General features: G+C 39.2%; 1 pseudogene; it reads left to right on the top strand.

Annotated features, from left to right (window-relative positions):
• Nucleotides 1-1,492: 1,492 nt before the first annotated feature.
• Nucleotides 1,493-11,288, top strand: LOC118832066 (annotated as a pseudogene).
• Nucleotides 11,289-12,597: the final 1,309 nt, after the last annotated feature.

Below are 12,597 nucleotides of genomic sequence, written 5' to 3'. Positions count from 1 at the left end.
TTCCCACAAAATGGGCAAGAAGGGGGGCAATTGTGACAGGCATAGCTTGTGCATTCCCCTAAATCTCCTCAAGCCTCAATGGGGCTAGCTGAGGTACACACAGAATTATGCTGTCATATTCCCCTATGGGTTCCCCACTCACTGACCAGTGCCCACTTGCCTTATAGGGCAACAGACAAAGAAGGCATTACAAGCTCACAGGTTAACTTTAGCAATATTGCCATTCTGCAAAAGCAGAGTAAATATTTATTATGTCATCCCTTATCTCATGGCACAGCCTCAGTAGGACTGTCTATCACTATGATTCTAGGAATTACTATCTAGGATCCTTGAGGCTATTCTGGGAGTTATAATCTATAAAGTTGGTACAATTTGAAGATCTTCCCATCCATGAACAGGCCCATGTGACCTGAGTCACATGAGCTTACGTCACATGGAAGCCTGGGTCGCATGAGCCTGTGGTGGGAGGAGCTTGACCCTCTCCAGTAGTCTGGTCCTTCAGGGGTACTCCCCCCTCAGTGACCCTGTCTGGGAACTACAGTCTTGGGGTTCCTGGACTTCGTCTTACCTTCAACATAACCAAAGCTCATTAGATTGGATGATGTCCTAGTTTCTTGATAAGGAAAAGAAAGGAAAAAAATCACAGAGCTTGTCAGTTAACACAGCTGAGATTAGAATCCAGGTTGTCTAACTCTAAATTTAGTGTTCTCTCTACTACAGAAGTCTCCATCTTCAGTCATTGGGATTATCAGCACACATTTTCCCTATGCTCAGGGAGAGGAGGTCTTCCTTTTCCTTAATCAGAAGCAGGTTGAGTTTAAAAGTCAGTCATGCAGACTTTAGAAATGAGAATTCTTCTCTCTTCAAATATTCTACACCAAGGTCCCTAGACCTGTGTCAATCAGTTAATAAACATTTATTAGGTATCTACAATGTGCCAGGAACTATGATAAGCTCTAAGGACACAAAGAAAGGCAAAAAACAGTCCCCGTTTTCAAAGAACTCGAGTCTAATGGGGAAAACAACATGCAAACAATTGTACAAACAAACCATATACAGGATAAATTGGAGATAATCAACAGAGGGATGATATTAAAATTAAGAGATTGGGAAAGACTTCCCATAGAAGGTGGGATTTTAGATGAGACTTGAAGGAAGCCAGGGAAGCCAGTAGGCAGAGATGAGGAGGGAGAGGGTTCCAGCCACAGGTGACAGCCAGTGAAAATACCTGGCATCAGAAGAGGAAAGCATAGCACAGAACATGGGGGAAACACCAAGGAGGGATGCCATGGGATCAAAGAGTATGTAGGAGGGAAGGAATCATAATAAGATGTAAGGAAACTGGAAATGTAGGGAGGGCCAAGTTATGAATGTTGAACAGAGGATTTTATATTTGATCCAGGAGGTGATAGGGAGTCACTGGATTTTAGTGAATAGGACAGTGAAATGGTCAGGCCTATAGTTTAGGAAAATCACTGACCGCTTAGTGAGAATGGACTGGAAAGGCAAAAGACTTGAAGCAGAGATGATGAGGACTTACACTAGGATAGTAAGAGTATCAGAGGAGAAAAGGGAGTGTAGTCGAGAGATGTTAAAAAGGTAAAATCAGCAATCCTTGGAAACAGATTGGATATAGATCAGGGGAGGGAGAGTGAAGAGTGGGGGAAGTTGAGACAGTAAGGAGCCATACCTAAGTTATGAGCCTGTGGAACTGGGAGGCCCATCCCCCTTCTTCATGTCTACAGAACATCTTTATACCTACCCATTCACACAGAATTACAATTCGTCTAAGTGTGGAATATGTGATAGGAGACCTATACAGTGAATAAGAGAAAAGATATTTATTTTCTCATTTGTAAAATGAGAAGACTGAACTAGAATTTCTTGAGTTCTCTTCCAATTCTAAACCTATGATGCTCTAAGATCCTCTAAGAGATAAATGAAACATGCTGAAAAGGAGGTAGGAAGTATAATATGCTAGATGTCAGAATCAGCATCCAGCAAATGAAAAGATTAAAGAAATGAAGTTTATTTTTAAGGTAAGAATTTAAAGCACCTCTAACAATTGACACTTGAGAGCCAATCCAGTTCCTCCAGTTCAGAGAATTTTGGATCCAAAAAGTACCTAAAAATAATCTATCTCTATTATGTTATGCCCACTGTAGGAAGTAGATTTCACATTTCTTACGCTTTAGAAGCTTTATAATAGAGTAGAAAGAGCACTGGCCTTAAGACTCTGAAGGAGGAAAATTGAATCCCAGCTCTGATACTGAGTGAACAAGTGACATCTTTTCTATGACTCAGTTTCATCACAGGATCAAAGATTGAGAATTGAAAGGAGCCTCATTAAGTTTCAATGCTTTTATTTTATGGATGAGGAGACAGTGTCAAGGAGATGACTTTTCCAAAGTCACGCATAGAGTACCAGTGGTATGACATGAGTTTGTGTCATCTGCCTACATAACAATGCTTATTTGCACAAGGGAGACAAGAAAAATAGAACTATACCATCACGAGGTTGTTTCCTTAAGAAAAAAGCACTTACTATTATTATCATGCAACTCTTTTTATATATAAAACTACATGAACCCCAAAACATTATGTTTCTGATGTCAGTGTCTGTTATTATTATCATCATACATGTATGTGCTTAGGCCTCTCTGATTCCTCCAATGACTTTCCCTTCTGGTGCTTAACTGAAGTAAGGAAGTGATCCTGGGTTTTCAAAGACTTGTGCTAGCAGAACATAAACTCCATCAGGTCCTGCCAAGCTAAAAAAGAGACAGATGGTATGTCTGCCATCTGAAGATCTGATGAGCTAAGTGTGAGAGAGGCTCATCATCCAGGCAACAAACTGATAAAAGTTTTACCCACGGCAAATCTACAAAGTTTCACATGTACAAAACTTTATCTGAGTCTGAAGACAAAGCAGCCACATGGATGTTCTCACTAGTAACAGGGTCTTCCTCATCATCCCTCCCTCAAAAACAACTATAAATAAAAAATGAAAACTTCAACAAAAACAAAAGGTGCATGGTGGTTATAGAGATTATAACAAATTAAATAAAATTGAGAGCATTTAAAAAAAAGTGCATGGAGACAACAATTGTATTTATATTCAAAAAGCTCTTAGCAAAGCTAAAAAGATTAGTCTTAAGCTTATTACCAGTCAGTCAGGCAACAAGCACTTATTTGTATAGTTGCTCAGTCATATCAAATGCTTTGGGACCCCATTTGGGGTTTTCTTGGCACAGATACTGGAGTGGTTTGCTGTTTTCTTCTCTAGCTCATTTTACAGATGAGGAAACTACAGCAAACAGAGTTAAGTGACTTGCCCAGGGTCACAGAGCTGGTAAGTATCTGAGGCCAGATTTGAACTCAGGAAGATGAATCTTCCAACTCCAGGCCTGGCACTCTATCCATTGTGCCACCTAGCTACCCAAGCATTTATTTAGCCCTTACTATATTCTAGACACTGCGAAGCACTGGGTATATAAGGAGTCCCAATTCAAATCGGGGAGACAACATTCAAAAACTATGTATGGAAATCTTTGGGTAGAGAAAGGTAGCACACCAGAGAAAGGCCTTAGGATAGGCATTAGGTGGGATCTGAGCTGTCATAAAGGAAGCTGGGAAGCTAAGTGAGGAGGAAGAACAATTCCGGTATAGGGGACAGCCAGTGAAAGAAGACAGAGTGAAGGAAGAGATAGTTGGGAAAGATGTCTGAGGGATGTGAGATGGAAGAAGCAGACAGAGCTCTAGTTATATGACCTCAATTTTTTTTGGGGTGAAATCACCAGGTAAAATCTTTAACTAAGATGGTATTATAACTGAAACAGTACAAAAAAAAATGAAAAATGAGAGCAGTAGCTCAGGAATGTAAAAGGAGTTCTTGCTGTTTTGGTAATGAATAATAAATCAAATAGTTCCTTGAAAGGGTCTCTGTCAAGACTTTTGGCCTAAAATTAGAATTTCTGACTGTGTTTTTATTAGAAAAAGTCCCATGCACAGTTTGGATTTTTTTGTAGTCTGGCTTCTTACAAGAAAGAGGCAGACAGATTAGAGGGGTTAAAGAGTTACTATCATCATGAAAAGCCCCTTTATGGGTGGTAATAAACAAATAAAAATCACAGAATTTAAGAGTTGAAAGGGAATTCAGAGGTCATTCCATTGAAACCATACTTAACCAAGTATTCTCTCTGCAACATCCTCAATGACTCACTGTCTAACCTCTGATTGAAGACCTCCTTAGACAGCCCATTCCAATTCTGGATAATTCTATCTGTAAGGAAGTATTTTCCTAATATAGTAGGTGGAGGAAAAGGCCCTTCATGGCACTGAAAGGAACCCCAGGACACTATAAAGTGATTCAAATGGCCCTTCCCCAGAATTCCATAGGGTTAAGGTACATAGATAAAGAAGAAGAGAGGTCTGTGGGGAAGGGAAACCATAAGGGAAACAGGCTGAGTTTCTCAGGTACAGTGGCAATGTGGAAAGCAAAATGGAAATAACTGAAAGAACCCCATAGATCCAGTGATGCTATCTACGCAAAAGTGCCCCGGAGCTATAGGACTAAGAGTTGAAAGTTGGCATTTCTAAATTGATAACTACAAGACAAATATGTCATTAGCATGAGGGAGCAATAGTCATGCTGTTGCTGTCAGGAGGATCCCAGCCTTGGAGAGGTTGCTTTCCAGGAAAGCTGGAAGCTGGCTTTGGTAAGAGGCAAAGGAGAATGTTCACTGCCAGCAGCAGCAACACTGGCAGAACTCCAATCACGGACTTCCAGAACTTCTGGCTGGAAGATGGCAGCAGGAAAAGAGGAATGAGGAGTCCCCAGAAACAGTGGCAGGGGCTTCACTGAATGAGTATTTTGAGTTGTGTCAGGAACTTCTGGGGAGGGGAATTGTCAGGGGATAATTTGTTCCTGACTGTTTATGGGCTTAGGTTCCAGTCAAATTTAGGAGAGGATTAAAAGAAAAAAGCCAACATAAACTGGCATAATAATAAATGCAAAAGAGTTACATTAAAATGTGAGATGAATTTAGAGGTTAAAGGGGAAAGTTGTTATCAACTGGAAAATGGTGACATTTGAGATAGCTTCTAAAGCATAGTATTAAGCAGGCAAGGATGAGAAGGGAAATTAATCATATTTAGAGAGATGGATAGGGGAGGAGTTACCCAGTTTGAAGCATTAGATAGGCATCAGGAGCAGGAGACACTTTCATCAATGGTTCTGCCTGAAGACAGTAACATTAGAAGAGAAAACATATAGGAAGTAAATGCATGACTAGGTAGGTGATAATGGAGAATAGTGTTTGCTATAAAAGAAATTAGGTGGTACATTAAATAGAGGAGTGAACCTGGAGTCAGGAGTACTGTAGTTCAAATCCAGCCTCAGATGCTTACTACCTGTGTGATCCCAGGCAAGTCATTTAACTTCTATCTGGTCTAGTTTTCTCAACTACAGAATGGAGATAATAACAGCACCTGCTCCAATTTCATGAGGAGCACAGGAGATATTTGTAAAGCACTTAACACAGTCTGGCATGTAGATGTTTAACGAATACTTGTTCACTTCATTTTCTTTTCCCCTTATTTGGCTGTCTTGGATTCTTGGCCAGGAATGGATTGAAACTAATGAGACTGGTAAGAGTATATCTGGCTAGGGCTTCAATGGTCTGAACATGGAGTCTTTAAAGTGAAAACAAAAAGAAGGGGGGGGGGGGGAAGTGTCAAGCTATGTCTCCTAAATCAGATAAAATTTAGAGCAATATGCAGGACCCAGGCAGAATATAGCAGAGATGGTATGCTGGTAAATAGGTGAAAAAATTTAAAAAATAAAGTACAAAATATTAATGGAATATCAGATTTGAAATGATATCAGAAAACATCTACTCCAACCCATAACTACTGAGTAGGAACCCTTTCTATAATATCAGGAAGAAGTAATCCAGCATCTGCTTGAGAATCTGTAGAGATAAAGAACTCATTAATTCCTGAGGAAATCTATTAGACTTATTCATAACACTAATTATTAGGAATTTTTTTCTTTCTCTTTAGCCAAAATCTGCCTCTGTGCAACTTTAGTCCACTGTTCCTAGGTTGTCAACTGGTGTAAAGCAAAACAAGAATAATCTGTTTTTAAAATGTCCATTCTCTATTCACTCACTAAAGTGATTTTCCTAAAATGCAGGTCCAATCATGTTACACCACCCATCACCCCCACTCAATAAACCCCAGTGGCTTCCTACTGCATCCAGGAGCAAATACAAAATGTTCTTTTCGGCATTTCAAATTCTTCATAACCTAGTCCCTCCTACCTTTCCAGTCTTCTTACACCTTACTTCCCAACATACATTCTTTGATCCAGTGACCCTGGCTTCTTGGCTGTTCCATGAACAAGATATTCCATCTCTTGGCTCTGAGTATTCTCTTTGGTTGTCTGTCATGCCATGCTTCCCCTCCCCTGCTCTGACAGAAGTGCCCATCTGAGCAAATATAACTTTCAGTCAAAACAGATACCCTTGGGATGGCAAGAGGTGGTATACAATTTCCATTCTTCCAAGTGAGTGAACAGTGATTACTCCCTCCACCAGAGTGATAAGTACTGAAACATGGGGTTGATAAGGAAGCAAAAGCCCAGCTAACAGAGAAGCTAGATAAAACTATAGCATGACATCTATACTCAACAATAATGGCCTCATAGCTCTGCACCAGAGACTGAGGATTTCCCTACATTCCCATACCACATGAATGTTAGGGGCTACTAGATATCAACATCCAGGGTATTATTATACAAAGCACCTCCCGAAGGGTACATTGGAGTACCCCATTTTCCTTTGGAGTTTTTGGTAGTTGAGACCAACAACTTTTATACTAGTTATTGTGTATAAACAAAACAGGAAACCCAAGGAGTTGCCTGAGGAATCATTTATAATAGATAACAAACAATATTTGCCAGAGGTTATCAATAATTCCTCCTAGCAATGAAGATAAAGGTGATCAGAGTACTTCACTGTACCAAGTCCCCTTAGAGACCTAATTTTTTCCACAAGGAAGGTAGATGGGGACTTGGGATTTACAGTGGTCTTCAGAGAGCGGAATAAAGTTGTCATGACCATTGCTGATGTCATTCCTGACCTCATCAATGTGAGAGATAAAGTAATCAAGCCTCCTTTGAGTGGTATGTGGTCACAAATACCTTTTACTGTTCCTGTGGGTGAGACTAGCAAGAAGTAGTTTGCACTTATTGTGGAAGGCCTTTTTAGTTTAGCTACAAGGGGCAGAAGAGATATAGGATGATAGAGGGGATGGAAAGAGCAAATGAAGTTTTTTTTCAGGATAGGGGAGACATGGTCATGTTTGTAGGCAGTAGGATATGAGGCAGTAGAGAGAATAGCTTGACAATAAGTGAACGAGTAGGCATGACAGAGGGGACAACCTGTTAGGGGAGATGGGATGAAGTGGGATCACTTGAACAAGTAGAGTGGTCAACCTTGGTAAAGAGTAAGACCTGTTTCACCATGTGAAACAGGAGTGAAGAAGAAAGTGGCAGAAGGCATCTGAGTGATAGGAGATGAGGATGAGAGGAGTAGAGGGAGTTCACAGCAAATGGTTTCAATTTGTTTTTTTTTTAAATATGAGGCAATGTTCTCAGCTAAGAAAGTGGGGGAAGAAAAGTCATGGGAAGTTTGAGAACTACTTGGGTTTCTCAGACAGAATCAATTCTGTCTGTCTTACTGGTTTCCTTCTTGAGAACAATCTCCTAGCTTATTTGGGTCTATCCTAAAATGTGGAAGATGGCATAATGAGTTGATAAAGGAGTTATAGCAAAGTTGTCTAGCTGTAGTGAGGGCCCAGTTGAGATTATGCAATATAAATTTATAATGGACCCAATTAGAACAGTTATATGATTTTCCCCACCTTTTTTCGGCAGAACATGCATAGGTTCAATGGCAACTAATGGTGGGAATGATCCAAGGCTAAGACTTTGCTGGTTGTAATCAGCAATATGTTAAGAGGGTTTGAGATTCAAGAGAGGAGGACATTGCAGAGTTACATTGGGACAAGAAGTCAAAATTGGGAGAAAAGGAGAAAGTGATTAGTGTAAGGAGATGGCCTGGGAAAAATTGAAGGGTTAGAGGTCATAGTGTAGTTGAAGAGCAGGGTTATTTAAGGGGAGGCAGAGAGATAAAGAATTCAATAGATAATGGTTGCATAATGGTATTTCAGAATTCTTGAACATGGAGGTGGTACATTTGTGGGAGATGGTAAGATCAAGAGTATGATTATATTTGTAGGTACCTGAGGTAGGGAAGATGAATAACTCAGTAAGTAGATTGAGGAACTGAGTGGTTGGGGTATTAGAGGGAGAATCAGTACATATGTTGAAGTTCCCTGGTGTGAGAACAGGAGATCAGGAGGGAAAGAAAAATTGTAAGCCAGGTATTGAACTCATTCAGGAAGGAAGGGGAGTGACTTGGGGGTATGTAGGCAATAGGAACCATGATTCTGACTGAGTGATAGATAATATGAACCTCAAAGGAAAAGAGGTTACTGAGAGATGGAGGAATGGGGAGAACCTAGAAATAGAAATGGGGAGCAAATAGTATTCCAACTGCCCCACTTCAAAAAATGAGCCAAGGAGAATGAAGGAAGGTGCAGCAAGTACTAGAAAGTGGGGCTAGGGAGGCTGCGTCAACAGGAGAAAGTCAGTTTTCAGTAAGAACTGAGGAGTGGTAGAGGAACATTTGAGATAAAGGGAAATTTCATTTACCTATGGAACAGGCTTTCCAGTGGGCATAGTAGTAAGGATAGGTTGAATTAGAATGAAACTTTGTGGTGAGAGAGTTGAGGGGGATGGAAATGATGAATCAAGTGGTAGGGGATATGGAATAGAGTTTGGACTGGGTGTGAGAATGTGCATCATTGAGTAGAAAGAGCCAATACTCTACTCTCAAAGGACAAGTACGACTGGAGATGGAATGCCTAAAGTCAAAGGCAGGGTTGTTCTTCTTTGCATATGAGGTTCTGTACATCCTAGTTAAGAGATTGGGCTAGCAGAAAGAAGTGGAAGATGTCTTGTGCTAGTGCAGATGGAAGTGGTTTCTTTAAGGCAGATGAAAGGTGCCCAGCTTGGATGCTAGCAATCTTTCCTTTAGGGACAAGCCTGGATGCCATTTCAAGAAATTATGAAAAATAAACTGCCTAGACAAATTAAGACAAGAGGAGATGAAAAAACAGAAAGAATCCACTGACCACGTCCTAAAAGAAAACCCAAATGAAAACTCTCAGGAATGTCATTGCCAAAATCCATAACTTCCTAGATAAAAGAAAAAAGACTGCAGGCAATCAATTTTGTTAAACTATTAAGGAATCACAGTCTTTATATGTAAATGCAGTGCAATGGATATTAATTTTTTTTAAAAGACACTCCTCCCCTACTTGGAACTACTGTACTAAAAACGGAATCCATCAAGGACCACACAAGATTTAACAGCTACTACTAAACAGAGAGGAATGCACGGAATAGACTATTCCAAAAGGCAATCCTACAAGGGAATAAATGAACCTTCACTGAAATAAAGGAAATTGAGAGAAATGATTACAAATAACTGGTAATTAAGGGAGAGCCAGGGTTCCTCCTTTTTTCTAATATTCTGATTTTAAAAGTTCAGTCTCTTAAAGGATATTGCTGAAAATGAGATTGGACTAGAACCCCACCCTGGTGGGGCTGCCATTGTATTCTGCTCAGGCTTGGGTGGGGCATACATTCTTTGAACAGATGGCCCAAGGCTGGGGTGGTCTGAGTATAAAGATAGGTTCTAGGTCCAAGTGACATGATGTCACTCTCAGACTCTCATTTTAATATATCCCACCTCCTACTGTTTTAATCAATCAGAGTTGATTGCCTCTCCTCTTCCAAAAGAAAGAGCTCTGAGCCTCCACCACAATTAGCCTTGGTCTAAGAGAGATGGCCAAATGACCATTCTTCTTATTAATAACATGCTAGCCTTATTGATAAAATGATTAAATTACCCAGAAACTATGTCTCTGGAACCTTTTTAGTCACCACAACATCCAAGAATTCTTGATGAAAAGACCAGAGTTGAATAAGATCTTTAAAATACAAACATGTGAGTCAAGAGAAACATCAAAATGCAAATACAAGTGAATATTCAGAAAGGACTTTATAGGGATGAACTCTACATTCAAACAGGAGAGAGATAATGCAAAGATTATTAATGTCATCAAGGATCATAGAAGGAGTCAAATGGGATGGAGAGCTGTGGAGTGGTTTTATTACATTCTGACTGTGTTGAAATAAGAGAGAAAATGGGAGGGGAGGAAGATAACTGTAGGAAACAGGGAAAGATGGATGGAAGAACTTAGAATCTCACATAATTGGGTTATACAAGTAGAAATCTATATGGAAATAAAAAGGGTTGGGGTAAGGGAACACACTTGAATTTCACTTTAATATATGCTGGGGTCAAAAGAAGGCAATATACAGAAAGAGAGAGACAGACAGACAGACAGACAGACTCAGAGACAGAGGGACACAGGAGGGAAGATGAGGAGGAGATGGGGATGAATGGGAGAAAGGCTAGATTCAGAAAGGGATTAGTCATAAAGCAAAATGAATTTTAAGCTTGGAGAAGCAATTGTGAAGATGGGCTTAAAAGGCAAGAAAGAAAGGGCAAATAATGACGGATAGGGAGCAAAGACAAAAAATGTACAAGAACAGGAAGGATAGAAATACAAAATCAATTATTTTAACTATGAATGTGAATGATATGAAATCACCCATGAAACAAAATGGAATGGCTCTTTCTGTTGGGGCTTCCCATGGAGGGGTCACTATCTCTTCACCAGCACCCTGTCTGCCCTCAGACCCCTCATGAAGCCTAAAATTGTCAAGAAGAGGATCAAGAAGTTCATCCAGCACCAGTCTGACAGATATATCAAGATCAAGAGAAACTGGAGCAAACCAAGGGACACTGACAACAGGGTGTGAAGACAATTCAAGGGCCAGATCTTGATGCCCAATATTGGTTATGGAAGCAATAGGAAGACAAAGCACATGCTACCAAGTGGATTCAGGAAGTTTTTGGTGCACAACGTCAAAGAGCTCAAGGTGCTCCTGATGTGCAATAAATCAGTAAGATGCTGAGATTGCTCATGTTTCCTCTAAGAATCGGAAAGTCATTGTTGAGAGAGCAGCTCAGCTAGCCATCAAGATCACCAATCCAAATGCTAGACTGAGGAGTGAAGAAAATAAGTAAAAAGCTTTGCACATTTTTATTTGTGTTAAATAAATCCTCAAAATACTAAAAAAAAAAAAAAAAAAAAAGAATGGTGGAATGGACCAGAAAGCCAAATTTGACAGCATGCTTACAAGAAATCCAACTGAAATGAAAAGTCTTATACAGAGTTAAAATAAGTTATTATACTTCAACTGAACCCAAAAGACTAAGAGTAGGAATCAGGATTTGTAGACAAGGCAAAAAACACAAAAGAAATGAAGAAAGAAGTTACATATAGCTGAAGGGTAGCATAGGCCACAAATTAATTGCAGTACTTAAAATATATACAACAAATGGCAAACACCTAAATATATAAAAAAAAAGCTAAATAGGCTACAGGGAGGAATAGAATAAAACTATAATAGTGAGAACCCTCAATGTGTTTTCCTTTTCAATACTAGATACATCTAACCAGAAAAATAAAAATAAACAAAAGTTTGAGGATCTGAGTAGAATTTGTGAACCATTATCTATGATAGACCTCTGGTAATTTGTTGTTGTGCAGTTTATTCAGTTGTGTCTGACTCTTCTTCATGACGCTGTGGACCATACTGTCCATGAGGTTTTCTTGGCAAAGATATTAGATTACCCTGCCATTTCCTTCTCCAGAAGATGAAGGCAAAGAGAAGTTAAATGCCTTGCCCGGAATCACACAGCTTAAATGTCTGAGGCTGCATTGGAACTCAGGACTTTCTAACTTCAGGCCCAGCACTTTATCCACTGAACCACCTAGCTGTCTCCAGCAGTTACTGAGTAGCAATAGAATAATATGCACTTCTTTCCCAACTGTGCATAAAATGTTTACAAAAATAATTCGGGTTTTAGAGCACATAAACTTCAAAACAAATGCAGAAAAACAGTAATAAAAAATAAAAATTATATTCAATAAAGGGCCATTAACAGATTAAAAACAATTGGAGACTAATTTACTTAATCCTAAAGAATTGGTGTCTCAAAGAAATTAAATAATAGAAATTGTAGCTAATTTCATTAACAATGAAATGTCACAATGATGACACCACATTTTTTGAGATTTGGCGACATCCATTAAGGGAAATCTTATGTTTATGAACAAATCAGTAAAAACTCAATTATACAACAAAATATAAAGTCTGAAAATCAAATTACAGATTATCAACATTAAAAGCAAAAAATAAATTAATAAAACAGAAGCTGACTTCAAAAAACTTGATAAACCATTTACAAACTTGATTAAGAAGAAGAGGCAAACCAAATGATTATTTCATAAAGGAAAATTCACAGCAAATGATCAATAAATAAAGGATTT

The sequence above is a fragment of the Trichosurus vulpecula genome, chromosome 9, assembly GCF_011100635.1.
Source record: "Trichosurus vulpecula isolate mTriVul1 chromosome 9, mTriVul1.pri, whole genome shotgun sequence".
Classification (NCBI taxonomy): Eukaryota; Metazoa; Chordata; class Mammalia; order Diprotodontia; family Phalangeridae; genus Trichosurus; species Trichosurus vulpecula.
This window is presented reverse-complemented; position numbering and strand designations above follow the sequence as displayed.